At 43.6% G+C, this 16089-nt stretch overlaps 1 long non-coding RNA gene across 5 annotated transcripts in view; it reads left to right on the forward strand.

The window, feature by feature from the left end:
- LOC140601066 (uncharacterized) overlaps positions 1 to 16089 on the forward strand; it is a 121092-nt gene that overhangs the window by 86254 nt on the left and 18749 nt on the right. The window contains exon 6 of one of the 5 annotated variants that reach the window (XR_012004114.1): positions 9155 to 9549. The exons of 3 other annotated variants lie outside the window; for them this stretch is intronic. This is a non-coding gene — a long non-coding RNA (uncharacterized lncRNA). Of the gene's footprint in view, positions 1 to 9080; positions 9550 to 16089 lie in introns of those variants that run through there. One more of the 5 variants, XR_012004113.1, reaches the window with a different exon arrangement.

Raw genomic sequence — 16089 nt, forward strand, 5'->3', positions numbered from 1 at the left:
AACTAAATCCTTCAGATGACCCAGAGTCTCTACTTCTAGATATAAGAAAAGGTAGATTTTTATCGCTGCCTTAACAGAAGCCCTGTTACGTACACTGACATCATACTTGGGCCAGTTGGGTGACAGAGCAATTAGAGAACAGGAAAGTCCAGGCCAAGGGCTCCCAGCCTGTCTCCAACATTTCCCTGCTCCCTTTCTGTGGCCAAGAGGGGCGGTCCTCACTGCTTCCTTGCTAGCTGTTTCCCACTAGCATCATCCTTCAGAGCTGGGTTGGCACTTTACCTCCTTTTTTTTTTTTTTTAAGATTTTATTTATTTATTCATGAGAGACACACAGAGAGAGGCAGAGACACAGGCAGAGGGAGAAGCGGGCTCCATGCGGGGAGCCCGATGTGGGACTCCAGGGACCCCGGATCGCGCCCTGAGCCAAAGGCAGGCGCTCAACGGCTGAGCCCCCCAGGCGTCCCGGCACTTTACCTCCTGAGTGAGTCGCACTGACCACATTCAGTGTGTGTTATTATCGCAGACGAGGGAACAGATAGAGGGGAATTAGCCACTTCCGCGGGGTGCCGCCGTCTAATGAATTCCCATACACGGTGACTCCCAGCTCCGGGCTCCTAAGTCCCCAGCGCCAGATGTGATCCTAAGAGACGTCGCACTGGTGAAAGCGCCGGGGTGCGCGGTGCCTGCCAGGAGCCCCCACCCCGGCATCGAGCAGCGGGGGGGGGGGGGGGGGTGCAGAGGGACCACGACCCCCGCCCCACCCCATCCGCGGCTAAAAATGAGGCCGGGGCCAAGGCGGCCGGGAGAGCCTCCCCCGCGGCTGCCAGCCACAGAGAGAAGGCGCTGGCAAGAGCCCAGAGAGGATCCCCCACATGAAATATATCGCTTGCTGACACTTTTATGACCTGGGCCCGCTTACAACACACAGGCCGGTGCACAGCTCTGCGTTCCCTGCCCAGCTTGAGATCACGTGCTCGCCCTGCGGCTGCCACTTGGAGTCAGGAAAGCCCATATATTTCCCTCCTCGGATAGGCCTAGTGGTTCTAGTCAGGTGCAGAAAGCCAATAAATCACCAGCGAGGTCTCGGCGTATCTCTCAGTCAGGAGGCTTGTCATCTTCCCGGCCTTGATCCACATGAAAGCCGCCCGCGCGAGGGGCGGGCCCGGGGCGGGGCGGGGCGCCCACACCTGCAGGGGCGCCCACACCTGCAGGGGCGCGGCCGGCTCCGCGGGTGTCCAAGCGCCGAGCACCTCCTCCGCTCCCGCACGCGCCCCCCTCCGCTTTGATGTCGGGCCCGGGATGGGGGGGGCCAGGCCTCCAGCCCGGGGGAGGGCGGCGGGGGGATGTCAGTATTCCCATCACGTCCTCGTTGCCTTGCAGCGCCTCCGGGAGGGGGAGGACGGAGGGCAAGAAAGGCGGTTCCTGGGCGACCTCCCGTGGCACGAGGGAAGGCCGGGACCGGGGCTCACGCCACGCTGCCCTGCCTTGACCTCCGTGCCTGACAGTGTGGCTTGGCGGAAAATACACAGCGGCAGGAGAGGCGGCCTTGGGTGCCAGTCCCTCCAGGCAGCGGGGGCCTCTTGGGTCAAGTCGCTTTCTCGTGTCCCCCTTCTTCTGGAAAGCAGCGGCCTGGTCCTGCTACTGGCATCTGAGGGACCTTTATTCACATCCCACATCGCCACTTGCCTCCTTTGGAAGTTAGTACATTTGCTAATATTCTGTACTTTCAATTCCCTCGCGTGTCAGGAATACAAACGCCCTTGTCACAGAGCAGGTGTAGGAGTTAAATGAGGCACCAAGTGCAAACGGCTGCACCTGGTACCCTGTGTAGTAAAATCGTGTAAAGGTGATAGTTGCATTTTTATTATTCCCTCATCTGTCGAATGTTGGTTTTGGACGAGATGCACTGTAGGACCAGGTGGCCTGCTCAGGCACCTGAGCCCCCACTTCTCATGCTTACAGTTTATCATGAGGATCCAAGGGCCAGAGGTCTGGGAAGTCTGACTGCTTAGGATGAGTGCCTCACTTCCTAGGCATTTGGAAGGCTCCTTCTATGTCCTCAGCACCGGTCTCCCACTGACAGCCGGAGTATTGGGGGCTAAGGAGGGAACTCCTCTGAGCTAGTGGCCAGCTGTGCATCACAGACCAGACCGGTGGCCTTTTCTGGCCAGCCATGCCAACATGTTTGTTCAGGTACCACATTCACCATACAGAACAGTGAAAGCAGAGAGTTCTTTAATGAGCCCTTTTTAATTTGACTTTTAAATTGCTTACTCAACAAATAGTTTAATATCATCTCCCATATGAAAGCCACCAAGAAGAACCTGTCGCTTAACTACACTGGGCCTCAGTTTTGTTTTATTTTTTTCATTGTAGATTTTGGGAGCAGAAACGCCAATGTTTTTCAATAGGCAGTTATTGGTGTCTGGGGCCAGGACAGTCCTGCTTTTGGAAAATATTTAGCACCTGCACCTTAAGCCTTAGATGACAGCAGGATCTCCAGGCATGGGGTAATCGCATATGCCCTCACATCTCCAGACACGCTGAGCTGATGATCACTGGATGATCCCATTTTCCTCCTTGTCCTAATACTATATCAATTTAGGGGTCCTGGTTCAGGTACTAACCAAGAACCCTACTGTAATTTTGGCCAACCAAGCTGCTTAATTTTTTTTAAATCTGTTTTAATGGATCAACATATCCTATGCTGTCTGTGTCACAGAGCTATTGTGTAGATATAATTTTAAAAATGAATGTGAAAACATTTAAGTGGTCTATGAGGGTGAGGTACTATGATTACTATGAGAAAATAATGATATTTCCTTATTAATAGGCTCTAGGTATTGCATGGATATCCATTTAATTCTAAAAGGATCCTTGAAGTAGGTTTTATTCTTTTTATTTTACATATGAAGAAAACGAAAAGAGTAGGTGATTTGCTCAAGGCCATGTGGCTAGACCTTGAACCCAGGCTGTCTGAACACAGAACTCATGCACTAAATAATGTCCTCTACTTCCTGTTCATGTGGATCAGAAAGAGCTTGTCCCAGATTAGCACATTCTCCATCCATGAGCAATTTACATAGGAAGCCAGTTTATGGGGTTATTGCTTTGAGAGATGGAATGAAATCATTAAGAAGACCTTAATAAGGGGTGCCTGGGTGGCTCAGTGGTTGAATGTCTGTGTTTGACTCAGGTCTCAATCCTGGGGTCCTGGAATCAAATCCTGCATCAGGCTCTCTGTGGGGAGTCTGCTTCTCCTTCTGCCTGTGTCTCTGCCTCTCTGTGTCTTTCATGGATAAATAAATAAAATCTTAAAAAAAAAAAAAGAAGAAGAAGAAGACCTACTTCAGAAGGTCTCACTCTTAGGTTACTCTGCTCTACTATTACTATTAGTGTGACTCTCCAATTTTTGTCTCTCGTGCCCTCCCTGCCCCTTCTGTGAGAAGGCTCCTTATTGTCATTTTAATCTATTATACCCCACTACTTCCTTACAGCTCTTTGTTCCCGCTAACTACTGTACACACACACACACACACAAACACACACACACACACACACACACACACACACACACCAGAACTTGAGTTGCCAGATTTACCAAATAAAAATACAGGATGCCCAGTTAAATTTCAATTACATACAAATAATGATTATTTTAAAATATAAGTATGTCCCACATGTTGCATAGGACATACTAATACTAAAAAATTATTCATTGTTTATGGGAAATTCATAATTAGTGGAGTGTCCTTTACTTTATCTGACAAGTCAAGTCTACCCAGAAACCAGCTTTCAAGTCCATCAGCATAGAGAAAAGCAGGGCACCAGATGAGACATAGGAAGAGACCACAGAACACAGAAGTCTTTGTCCTAGGAGCATTCTCAGTCTAGCTGAAAATACAGAAATCTCAAAAGACAGCTCTGAGACTCTTCTCTTGAGTCTTAAACCAGCAAGTCATGCTGAACCCCTTCCTCACCAGTGGCCTGACATCTACTTGTTCGCCTTCCCATCCATCTCTCCATTTCATATTCTCTCAGGTACTTTCACTTCCCTCCATCTCCAATTTGGTCCATTTTCTCAATAATCTGCATGTGAGGGACTGCAACAACCTCCTAATTTGGCTTCCTGTTTCCATTCTTGCTGCTGAATATCCTCTACCACACGGATACCAGAGCAGTCTCTGCATTCTTTCAAAATACCCTGTTTCCTCTGATGGACATAGTAATTCATGTTCATTGTAGTAGTATCAGAAAACTCCACAGGAACAAAGAAAAACATTCCAATCTTCCCTGGTTATTTTTCCACTCAAAATTTGTACCCGTTTCTCATTTTCTATACAATAAGATCCAAACTCCAAGATTGAGTAGTCCCAGATCCAAACTCCAAGATTGAGTAGTCCCAGACTACTGGCCTCACCTGACTCTTCTGACTCTTCCTGACACAATCTAGCTTGTACTCCAAACTCAAGCCATACAACAATCTTCTAGTTCCCTATGAGAGGAGCCATGCTCTTTGTCCAGGTCTTTGCAAAGCCTCTGTCTTCTTCCTTAACTGGCTTCTACTCTGCACTGGCAAACTCCTATTTGTACTTGAGAACGCATGTTACTTCCTTGACCTTTGCTTCCCAAGGCAGTCTTAGAAATAACCTCCTTAGTGATTCTATAGTCATCTATGATTTCATCTATGCTTTCACATTTCTTATAAATATCTTTCTTGTGGATTTCTTTAAAATAATGTGTTGAAATTACTTACTTATATATTTATCATTCCATGTAAGCTATGGGGTCCTTCAAAGTGGAAACCACATATCTCTGATGCCCAGCAAAGTGCCTGACAAAATTAGAAGTTCAATAAAATACTTGTTAATCATTAAACTATTTAATTAATGGAGCACATTCCTTTCCCACATGCTTCATGCATCCCACTGATGGCCTCATACAAATTGTTCTACCAATTAAACGCTGATTTAAATGCTGTTATTACTTGACACTCGCCAATCCAAATAGATTATAAATGTTTGTAATCCTCCACAGTGGCTATTTCAGGGGTAGGCACAGATATTTGTTGAAAGACTGAAATATCTTCCCACAGACCTACTAGAGGGTGCAGCTCACAGTAAATGGTGGAAGGTCCCAGTGAGAGATTAGGCGTCTGGGTTCCAGGCTCTGCTTTTTCAAGCTGTATAAATTACCATGGCTCACCGCATCTTAGTGTCCTTCCTTGCCTAAAAAGTGTGGAAGTGGGTCCAGGTGATTTCCTCGTCTTCTTCCTACTAATCTTTAAAGGGAAATGAGGGACATCTGGGTGGCTAAGTGGTTAGGTATCTGCCTTTGGCTCAGGTCATGATCCCAGGGTCCCAGGATCGAATCCCACAGCGGGCTCCCCGCAGGAGCCTGCTTCTCCCTCTGTCTGTGTCTCTGCTTCTCTCTGTGTGTCTCTCATGAATAAATAAATAAAATATTTAAAAAATAAATAAAGGGCAATGTGTGACTTGAATGTGTTAGCTATGATGACAAACATTCATTAACTAAGTGCTGTAAATGAGTACTTTCATTGGATCCCTCAGAACATCTATGGATGACTACTGTTATCCCTGTTTTATAAGTGATGAAGTTAGCATAGAAGTTGAATGCCTTTCTCAGTTACTCAGTGAGTGACAGGGTGTGTACTCAGTGAATTTGGTTGCAATCCTGGGTTCCTGCACAAATCATCTCTAAAGTTTCATTTCACCTTGGCATAGCCAGATCTCCATAACATAGTTACCAGCCTCCATAACCCTGTATTAGGCACTTAAGGCATCTAGGACCTGGTCTGCTGCAAGGGAGTTTCAGAGGTGACGTCACCAGAGTACAGTGAGAGGGACTTGGACCCAAAAACCACAAAACCTGAAGATGAGCCCTGGCTCTGTGTTGCACCAGCTGTGGGAATCTGGGCTCCTAAACGCAGTGGGTCTCAGTATTCTCCTCTTTGAAATGGTGACAAACCCAGTCCAGCCTCCTCCTCCTAACAGTCAGCACTGTTCTGAGGATCAAAAGAACAAGAGTACGTGAGAGTGCTTTGTAAATTGTAAAGTGCCATACAAATATGAGTTATTATTATTTCCAGCTGGGGTTGTCTGGGACTACTTCAATGCGGGCATTATAAATGATTGATAAGACTTTATGTGGTATTTGTGCTTTAAGGGGAAACAAGTCTTAAGTCAAATGACTGAAACTCTGGTATGGAATGTTGGTTGCAGGGCCCTAGACAGAGGGATTTGGGCAAGTGAATGGGGGGGGGGGGGAAGCAGTTGGGCCCAAATCCAAAATACCACTCTTAAGCTAAAACTAAGTCTCTAAGTTAAAGCTAAACTTAGATTCCAGGGTTAAGAATTGCTACTAAACGTTGATTATTACTTATTTATTCACTGGACAGGTCAAACAAAGTAATAATATCAGCAAATACTTATTCAAGTGCTTACCTCATATCAGGCATCATTCTAAGTTTTTATACATACATATTTTAATTATTAAATCAATCCAGTGAGATGAATATCTCTGGGGGAAATATGACTATCCTTCTTTTATGAATGAGGTTAATAATGCTCAAAGAAGATAAGAAGCTCTTCTAGGGTCACATAACTAGGAAGTGGTGGACCTCAGATTTAAACTCAGTAATTCTGACCCCACAGCCAGAAGGAACAGGAAGTGATAGAAGAAGGGAGGGAGAAAAAGAAAGAAAGAAGTCTGGATACTGAGTACTCCTTCAGTAAATTATTCTGACACCTGGGGAAGGCAATTAGACAGAGATCCAGAACCAAATAATTTCCAAATGAAACATGTGCTCAGGGAGTCAGAGGAAGATCTTTGGGCCTATCCTTGCCATAGGCACAGTATGTCCATCTTCACCTCTATGGACTACAACGGAGCCACTATCACTGTGAGGAAAATGTAAACCAGGTGCTATAGAAGCACAGAGGAAGGGTGACAGTGAAGCCTGGGAAAGTCTTCTGGCAGAGGTGATGTCTTGGTGAATCTTCAAGACTTCAGAGGATCCAGCCAGACACAGATTTGGGAAAGGAAGCATGAAACCACATAGCATGGGTGGAGCTCCAGGTAAGTAGGTAGGATTACAAATACAAGGCAATGTGGGAGAAGTAAGATGGAAGGCTAGAGATTAGGTGGGTCTAGGTCATTTGTGCCAGGAAACTTCTGACAAACCAAGAAGCTCAGACTTTATTTTTCAGGTGAAGGAGAGCCATACATGGTTTCAAGCAGAGTTAGGCCTATGATTTAGATATTCTTGCTGGGCAGAGGGCAGAGCAGTTGATGGGGAGACGGTCAGGTCACTACTCCAAGTAAGAGAGTATGAGTACAATAACTAGGAAAGTAATAATAGAGCTACAAAAAGACTGAAATGATACTTAGGAGGTGTTTTTCAAAGCATTTGGTGACTGGATTGAGGTGGAGTGGCCAGCACTGACGGAGATCTCTGTTGACACCTGTGTCTTGACTTAATGGCTAGAGAGACATGGAGCCACTAACAAAGGTTTGGAGGGCTGAAGAGGAGAGATACTGAGAGCTGGGTTTGTCTGGCAGCATATTGGAAAAAAATAAATGCAAAACTTTGGGAAGTAGGGCTACAGATAGCCATTTGATTTCTTAAATTTATTGACTACTGTAGGTCAACATTAGGCTAGGTGCTAGACTTGGAAGTCAGGATAGGACAGGTTATATTGCTGTAACAAATAACCCCCAAATCCTAAGACAAAAAAGTTTATTTCTCACACATCAAATATGTGCTGTTCAGTGGCTCTGAGGTTCCACATCTTCATCCACATGGACCCAGGTTGACATGTTGAAGCATCCCGTAACTTCAGCATCTAAGAATGGAAGTCCTCCTCAGTCACATGAGCAAGAGAAGAGAGAGACTAAAGAATCATATGTGGGTCTTTTATCCCCTTAGCTGGAAATGACATACATCCCATCTGCTTGCATTTCATTGCCAGACTTGGCTTTATAGGCCTACCCAACACCACGGGCTGGGAAATACAGAGGAGCTAATGTTATTCATGGTAAGCATTAGTGGCTCTGCTGCATAAGGCATCAGAATTTAGGAAGGGAGTACATCTAGGAGAGAAAGGATGGAATCGATTAAGGTAGAGACCATAGAGTGAACGGAGAATGGTGAATGATAGAACCTTCTAGAAGTGACAGGTGATGGAGGAGGGGAGTCCGAGGAAGAGACTGAGAAGTGACATTGAAAAAGGTAAGAACTAGGAGCCAATAACATTATTCAAGTCAAGGAAGTATATGGATAAGTCTGTGAGGAGGTCCAGGGAGGCAAATGTGGATAAAGACTGACATTTTTACTATATTTGGCAATCAAGAGGGATCTGGAGAACATTTCAGTAGATGTGTTTCTGTGAAGTGAGTATTTCTCCAGATTTGTTGTAGAAAACCCAGTAACTGAGGCCACAGGCCTGAAAGTCATGTTCTGAAAGTAATGGTGGCGATTCAGTTAGGGAGCCCCTCTTTAGCTCACAACATTATTTAAAATGCTTAATAAACTTTCAACTGCTGATTATTTAGTTGGGTAAGATAAGCCCTGTTAAAGTACAGACCAAGACTTGTGAAAGTACAGACCAGGGTAACTGCAAGCTGTGTAAAGTGTCAAACGAAAAAAGATGTTGACCTCTTATTTACTAATATCCTTGTGTTGTGGCAATGTCAGAACTTGAGAAGTTCATCCAAAGTGCGGTTATTGCTAACTAATAATATTCCTTGGATTGCATTGGGAACTCACTTTTGTGGTTTCCTACTGCTCCAGGAGAAGAGAGTGTCATTTTTTCTTTTTTTGCTCGAGAAAACTGAGCTAAGAAATGAAATGAATAGTCGATGATATTTTAACCATACAGCTGTTGAGTGGTTCTGGGGAAAAGGAACATGGAAGAGACATTTGTTGAGTACCTGTTACCTGGTAGGTGATTCTAATACATAATTTTTCTTAATCTTCATAACCATGTAGCAAAAGGGATCTCTTTTCTCCTCATTTTATGGAAGTGGCAAAATCTGATAGAAGGCCTCGGTGTTCAGATTGTAGGGGCTCCATTTCATTTGCTACCAGCGAAGTGGACTCTGAAAGTGAGCTCCATGTCTGCTTCTCCCAGGATTGCTGTGAATTTCTCAGCCCCCATCAGTCCAAAGCCGCTAGGAGGCAGATGAAAGGCGTCATGGACCTGTGGACTGCCGCTATGCCTTCAGAGGGACTGACTTCCAGCTTTTAGCCACATGCATGAAAGAGGCTGTTTCCATCTGCTGACCTGTCAGGCTGCCCTTCTCTTGGGCTTCTTTCCTCCCTCCTTGGAGTTTCTTCAATAAAACATTTCACTCCCTTGAAAAGCATCTCCCCTGAGTGGCATGGGGAGGGCCCAATATGGTTCCATTTAGCTCTCCTGGGATGAGAAGGAGGCATCCTCGCCTTCACATAACTTTCCCAGCAAGTGGTATTTCTGTTTCCTCTCCCTCAAAAACTATGAACAAATAAATTCTGGTTAACACAGCATCCCAGCTCACAGATCTCCCAAATCCCATTCTACATTTTCTGCTGCACCATGCGTCTCAGGATCCTTAGATCCCAGATTCCCAGAGAACTGAAGACAGAAGTGACTGTGGAGCCGCCTTCTGGTCATGCTGTGAACTTCATCTTTCTTAGTAGCAGTTCAGGGAGGAAAATGTTGGGGTCTTTCTCTGCACCTCCTCTTCCCACCCTGAGAGAAGAGTCAACTCCTCCCAGGGTCCCCTGGAGTGCACAGACATAATTGACAAGCCCGTGTGTGAGGAAAGATTATCAGATTTTCAAATGGTATAAAAGAGAAGTTGTCTTCTGGCTGGACTCCCCTTTTCACATCTTCCCTCCCCACTCCACTGCCTGGTACTGGGTCCTCTCCCAGGACCTGTTTTGCTCTTCTAGGCTGTTCCTTAACTCCACAAAAGTACTGATGAGAATCACCTGGACGGTTCGAGAAAACAGAGATGGTTGAGCCCATCCTCAGAGTTTCTGATTTGTATTTCACTGAGAATTGGCATCTTGTCTCAAAACTGGACGCAAATTTGAGTCATTGTTAAAAAAAAAGAAAAAGCATAGTGTGAGGGGCCTGGGTGGCTTGGTCAGTTAACTGTCCGACTCTTGGTTTCGGTTCAGGTCACAATCTCACGGTTGCAATATTAAGCCCTGCATTGGGCCCCCACTCTCAGCAGGAAGTCTACTTGAGAGTCTCTCTCTCCTTCCTCTGCTCCTCCCCAACTCTCACATGCATGCGTGCTCTCTCATTTCCTCTCCCTCTAGAATAAATCTTAAAAAAAAACCCACAAAAACATAGTGTGTATGTGTGTTGGAGGTGATTCTGCAGACAAGTTACCACATTGGTAATTTGTAAGAACACCTCCTTCCCCAGAGGGATTCTGAAGAGCAATCAGGCTGAAGCGCTCTGTAAATTGGGACCAGGTCTTTAACTCCCAGAGGTTTTTAGATCCCTATAGTGGAATTTGAGAAACTTCCCCCCCTAACCTGTCTAGACCTTAAGAAATACATTCCTAAAGTTAAAATTTCAGGCACGTGTGCAGAGTTGGGGACAGAGCTGGGTATTTTATCCAAAGAAGTCAACCTCCCTGGTATCCCTCATATTCTGCTGCCTTAAGCTGGAGTGGGTGACCCTCATGGAACCCTAAAGACACTCAAATTCTAGCTCTGCCCCTTAACACTATGTGACCTGGGCAAGCTATTTAACTTTTCTAAACCTCAGTTTTCACATCTGTGAAATGGAGACAATAAGTACACCTATTACATAAAGTTATTATGAGGAATAAATGAAACAATCCAGGCTCTCACATATGTAATTCTACTAAAGACAAATGCTGTATTACCATTATGGTTATTATCACCAGCACTCATTTTATAACTCTTTGAATCAGCTATGGGGGAGCTAGTGGATTCTTGCCCTGACTCCAAGCCTGAGGGGACCCTCCTCTGAGTTTTAAGATATGTAGTCTTGGTGCCTACGAACCTTTCCAATTTTAATTTCAATTCCATAATTTGCTACTAGTCTGTGATCCATCCCAACCATGATCCTTGCCAGAATATCCATCACAGTCCACAAACTCTACCTGTTCAAACCTAACACATGATCTTGGCCCATAATCTGCCCTCACATCCTGTTGGACGTCTCTGTAGGAATGGCACCCCCCACTCAATTGCCTAAGCTAAAATGCTGGGACTCATTCTAGTCTCCTGCGTCTTGTTCCCTGCCCACCGCCCCTAACAAAAAGCCAACTAACCAACCAACCAAACAAACAAATAATCACTTACTAGGTTCTTTCTATTAACTTTTAAATCAATCTTATGTGCATCTCCTCTACTGCTACCCCCAGTCAGGCTCTCACATCAGGACTATTTTAATTGTCTCTATTACTAATTCTTCTTTTCTCCCTCTCTGTCTCTCTCACTAATTCTTAGTTCTCTTATCCCATGCACCATGTTACTACTGGGGAGACACAAATATAATCATGCTGGTCCCTGCTCAGAACTCTCCAGTGGTTTTCTATCATCTCTCAGGTTGAACTGAGCTTGCAATACAGATACCAACAAGCAACACAAACTCATGGCAAGGACTGTTGGTAAAACAACATGCAATCAGTGGTTTGTACTGTGAACTTTTTAAAACTCTGAGCAAACCAAACAAAATATCTCTTAGTTATGAAGTCCTCAGGCCACCAGTCTGAACCACTCCTCCTCTACCATGTAAATTCTAATTTCTTTGATATACCCTCAAGGCCTTTCCTGACGTGGATCTTGTTACCCATCTAACCTGGTCCCAGCTGCTCTCTCCTTGCACTTTATGCATGAGTAACTCTGAATTATTTGTAGCTTCCTGAATAGGTCATGTGCTCTTGCACCTCATGTTCTCGCTCATGCTATGCCCTATACATAGAATGCTCTTCTTCTTGATATCCTGGCTAAGTCTAGTTTATATTTGACCATTCAGTTCAAAGGCTAGCTATACAACTTCCCCTAGATTGAATACTTCTCCTTCTCTTACTCCTAATCTAACAATGACCATAGTGCACTGAAATTATTTATTTGCTTATCTATTTTCTCCACTACTCTCATAAACTTCTTAAATTTGGGGGCTGTCTTTTCATTTTAGTACCCCAGCTTTTAGCATGGTGTCTGGCATATAGTCTAATGAACACACATATGGAAGAATGGCATTAACTAGGATTTCAAGTGCTTTCTGAATTTTAGGCACTGACCTAAGCACTTTAAATGCATTATTTGAAAAAAAAAAATAAATGTATTATTTGTTTTAATCTCTGTACTGAATGTACCAAAGATAAGAGGAAAGAGGCAAATCTAGGAAGGGTCCCCATGTAACATATGCATGGACTGTTCCTGAGATCTCCATGCTCAGCTGAAAGTGATAAAAATGTTGTTAAAAATGACTAAGGTTAAAAAAAAAAATGACTAAGGTTTGCAGATCCCTGGGTGGCTCAGCGGTTTAGCTCCTGCCTTCGGCCCAGGGCATGATCCTGGAGGCCCAGGATCCAGTCCCATGTCGGGCTTCCTGCATGGAGCCTGCTTCTCCCTCTGCCTGTATCTCTGCCTCTCTCTCTCTCTCTCTCTGTCTCTCATGAATAAATAAATAAAATCTTTTTTAAAAATGACTAAGGTTTGAGCATCAGGGATGCTCTCTCCTACTATATTGTAATGCTTTTTTTGTATTCCTATAAGATAAGGAAGTCCTTGAGGACAAATACTGCAATCGCTGTCTCAGAATTCTCTGCACATGATATAATGCCTGGCACATAGTGGGACCTATGGAAATGTTAGGTAAATGAATGGACTGTCTCATGGATTTCTTACTACGCGAGTTTGGGAAGCTCTGAAATCCTTGCTACAGATCCCTGGCAAGCTCAGTAGTTTCTCCAACTTTTTCCTTCAGAAATGTGCTTGGTATCTTGAATATATAGGTTATGCATATTTGACTATAATCATATGCTGTCTGTGAGATAAAGGGAAAAAGAGCAAGATTGGGTAGAAAAATGTAACATAAAAGATAAGAAGGGGTGCCTGGGCGGCTTAGTTGGTTAAGTGAATGACTCTTCATTTCGGCTCAGATCGTGATCTTAGGGTCATGAAATCTAGCCCCAAGTCAGGCTCCTCACTGGACATGGATGGAGCCTGCTTAGGATTCTCTCTGTCTCTCTCCCTCTGCTCCTCCCCCCTCTAAAAAAATTATGGAAAGTAAAGTAACAGATAGTAATAAGGAAATTAAAAAAAAACATTTGTAGCTATCACTACATGATTTGAATATAAATCCTGAACACATTTGCCTTGTCAAAAAAATATACCTGCAATTAAGCTATATGGCCACCAGATGTCAGTAAAGTAATAACATGTCTCATCAAGATTTCTGAAACCCTGGAAACAGACTGCAGCTTTAGGCTCAATCTCCTTCATAATTTATAATTATGAAGCTCCCTTGTTACACTGATGGAAAACAGATTTTATTAAAATAGATAACATCAAGGAAACAAAGTAAAAGCCAAAACATATAATACTTTTAAGGAAAACGTCAAAGTATCAAATTCTTCAACCATCTAAATATATTTCTTGACTATTGTATGATAGCTAAAATTCTTAGCTCAAATTTCAACTGTTATAGTCCTTTTGACAATTTCAAACATTAGATAGAGATGTTAAGTTTGGTTCACTCACCTATTCAAAGTATTATCAATTTCTTTCTTCCCACTTATCCTGCCCACCCCCAACACACCCTTCACTCCATACACATAGCCACCTGTCACTCAGAGTTAGCAGAAGGAACTTCTGTGCAGGACACAATAAATGAATGCTACTTCTATCGCTGATTCTCATATATTCCCAGTGAATCTCTTTTAAGTATCTGTAAATTTCATCTTCTTTACATGGGGAAAATAAGTTCCCTCTCGTCCCTCCTCTATCTCAATTATGTTATACCAATATCTTCATGTTTTCATTTTTTGAAGCTATATAGTGCTGTATTTTATTCATAAGCTCTAGTTCAATGATTGGTTTTATTTTTTTTTAAGTTTTATTTATTCATGAGAGACAGAGAGAGGCAGAGATATAGGCAGAGGGAGAAGCAGGCTCCCTGTGGGGAGCCTGATGTGGGACTTGATCCCAAGACCTCGGGATCATGGGCTGAGCCAAAGGCAGATGCTCAACCACCAAGCCACCCAGGTGCCCAAGGATTGGCTTTATTAATCCCCCTGAAGCTGACAGTGAGGTGGTGGCCAGGTGTTGACCTCTGTTCCAGAAATCAATTTGAATCCTGGTTCTATCTCTTCTTTCTGCCTTTAGGAAAGGTTGTGTTTTTTTTGTTTGTTTGTTTTTTGTTTTGTTTTGTTTTGGAGTCTTAGGCAGTTTTGCCTTTGGGAAAGGTTAAGTGTGTCCTTCAGAATAGGAAAGGTTATGCTGCAGAACAAGCAGTTCCATATTTCAATGGCTTAAAACAAGCATATTTCTCACTCATGTTGCATGTCCAAATCAGGTTAGCAGAAAACATCTGCTTAATCTAGCCACTCAGGAATGCATGTTGGTGGAGTCTCCTTCATATGCGCAGAGTAAGGTGTTTCAAAGTAATCCATAGTCATCTTAGTTAGTAACAAGCAGAGCCAGACGGTCTTCTCAATTAAATCCGCTGGTCCACCTCACATTTGCTCTCAACCCATGGTCCAGAGCTAATCATATAGACATGACTAACCTTAACAGTGTGGGGAAGTGCAGTCCTCCATGTGTCCCAAAAGAGAGGGGAACTAACTACGTCAATAGTAGAAATACCTGCATGGTCTGCCTTAAATCTCTAAATATTTAGTGCTGATTTCTTAATACATGAAGAACATACCCATCCCCTTTCTAATGAGACAACCTAGATACTTCATCAAGTGGGACATTAAACTCAAAATCTATGGTCTCTGAACAGAGCTCAGATATGTTCCTTCATCATAATATCTTATATTGTAATTTCTACCTCAGACCTGGAAGCGGCATCTTGTGATCTCAAAAGTTATGAGCTAAAAAGATAAATGATCTCCCCCCACATCCACTCCCCAATTCACAGTGATAGAAGATGGAGGGACAGGATAACCACAATAAACACTCCTATTCAGAAAGAGGAAGAACAGAGACATGTAGAGGATACTGGTGGGCAGAAGTCCTGAATCCTGCCAGGTTAAGTTTTTGAGGCCCCTTTCCTTGGAGTAGAAAAGTATTTTGACTAATCTCTGATTGTTCATGTTGAAAATGCTCCTTCATCCATTTTTCTCATCACTGTTGTGTCTGCCCTAAGAAGTTTTTCCTTTTCTTTTATCTTTTTTGACTATATCCAAAATACGTATTAGAGGATATGATGTCTTTGGGGGACCAATAATTTTTCCTAGTCCACTTCCTACTATAGATGATTAGAGGCCTAGGTCTAAAGAATCATCCTCTCTTAGTGTGATTCCTTGGTCTCAAAACTCACTAAGCTGAGACTCCCCGTGTATTGGATTTTGGTCAACTTTTTGTGCCACTAGCCACATCCTCCTATATTTACTTTCTCACCATCATTTCTATCTCTGGACTTAGTTCAAGTACATGCCACATCTTTATTTTCTTTCTTTGAGCACCTTTATCCAACTAAAAGAATTCACTGGGCATCTTCCCTTCACTGGATCTTCACTGTAAGACACTTTACTCCTCTGAGAGGTTTTAACAACTGTGTGTGATGACTATACACTCAATGTGATCCTCCCTGAGAGGCTGAGATTTCATTAGCCTTTGCTGCTCACAGGATTTCTCATTGTTACATTTTTAGTTAAGAACTGAGAAGCAGCTGACTTGCAATCCCACTAGTCCCTAAATTTTCAAATCCTCTCGGTTCTTTTTCATCCTTGTTTGCAAAGAAGCCAATTCTTTTCTGAGTGCATCTCTTTCTTATAATACCTTGCCAAATATAGGTAACTGAAACTGGCATTCACCACAGCACTCTGTCTTTCAACCTGTTCTCATAGATTTGTACATTAA

This window comes from Canis lupus, chromosome 12 (assembly GCF_048164855.1).
Source record: "Canis lupus baileyi chromosome 12, mCanLup2.hap1, whole genome shotgun sequence".
Classification (NCBI taxonomy): Eukaryota; Metazoa; Chordata; class Mammalia; order Carnivora; family Canidae; genus Canis; species Canis lupus.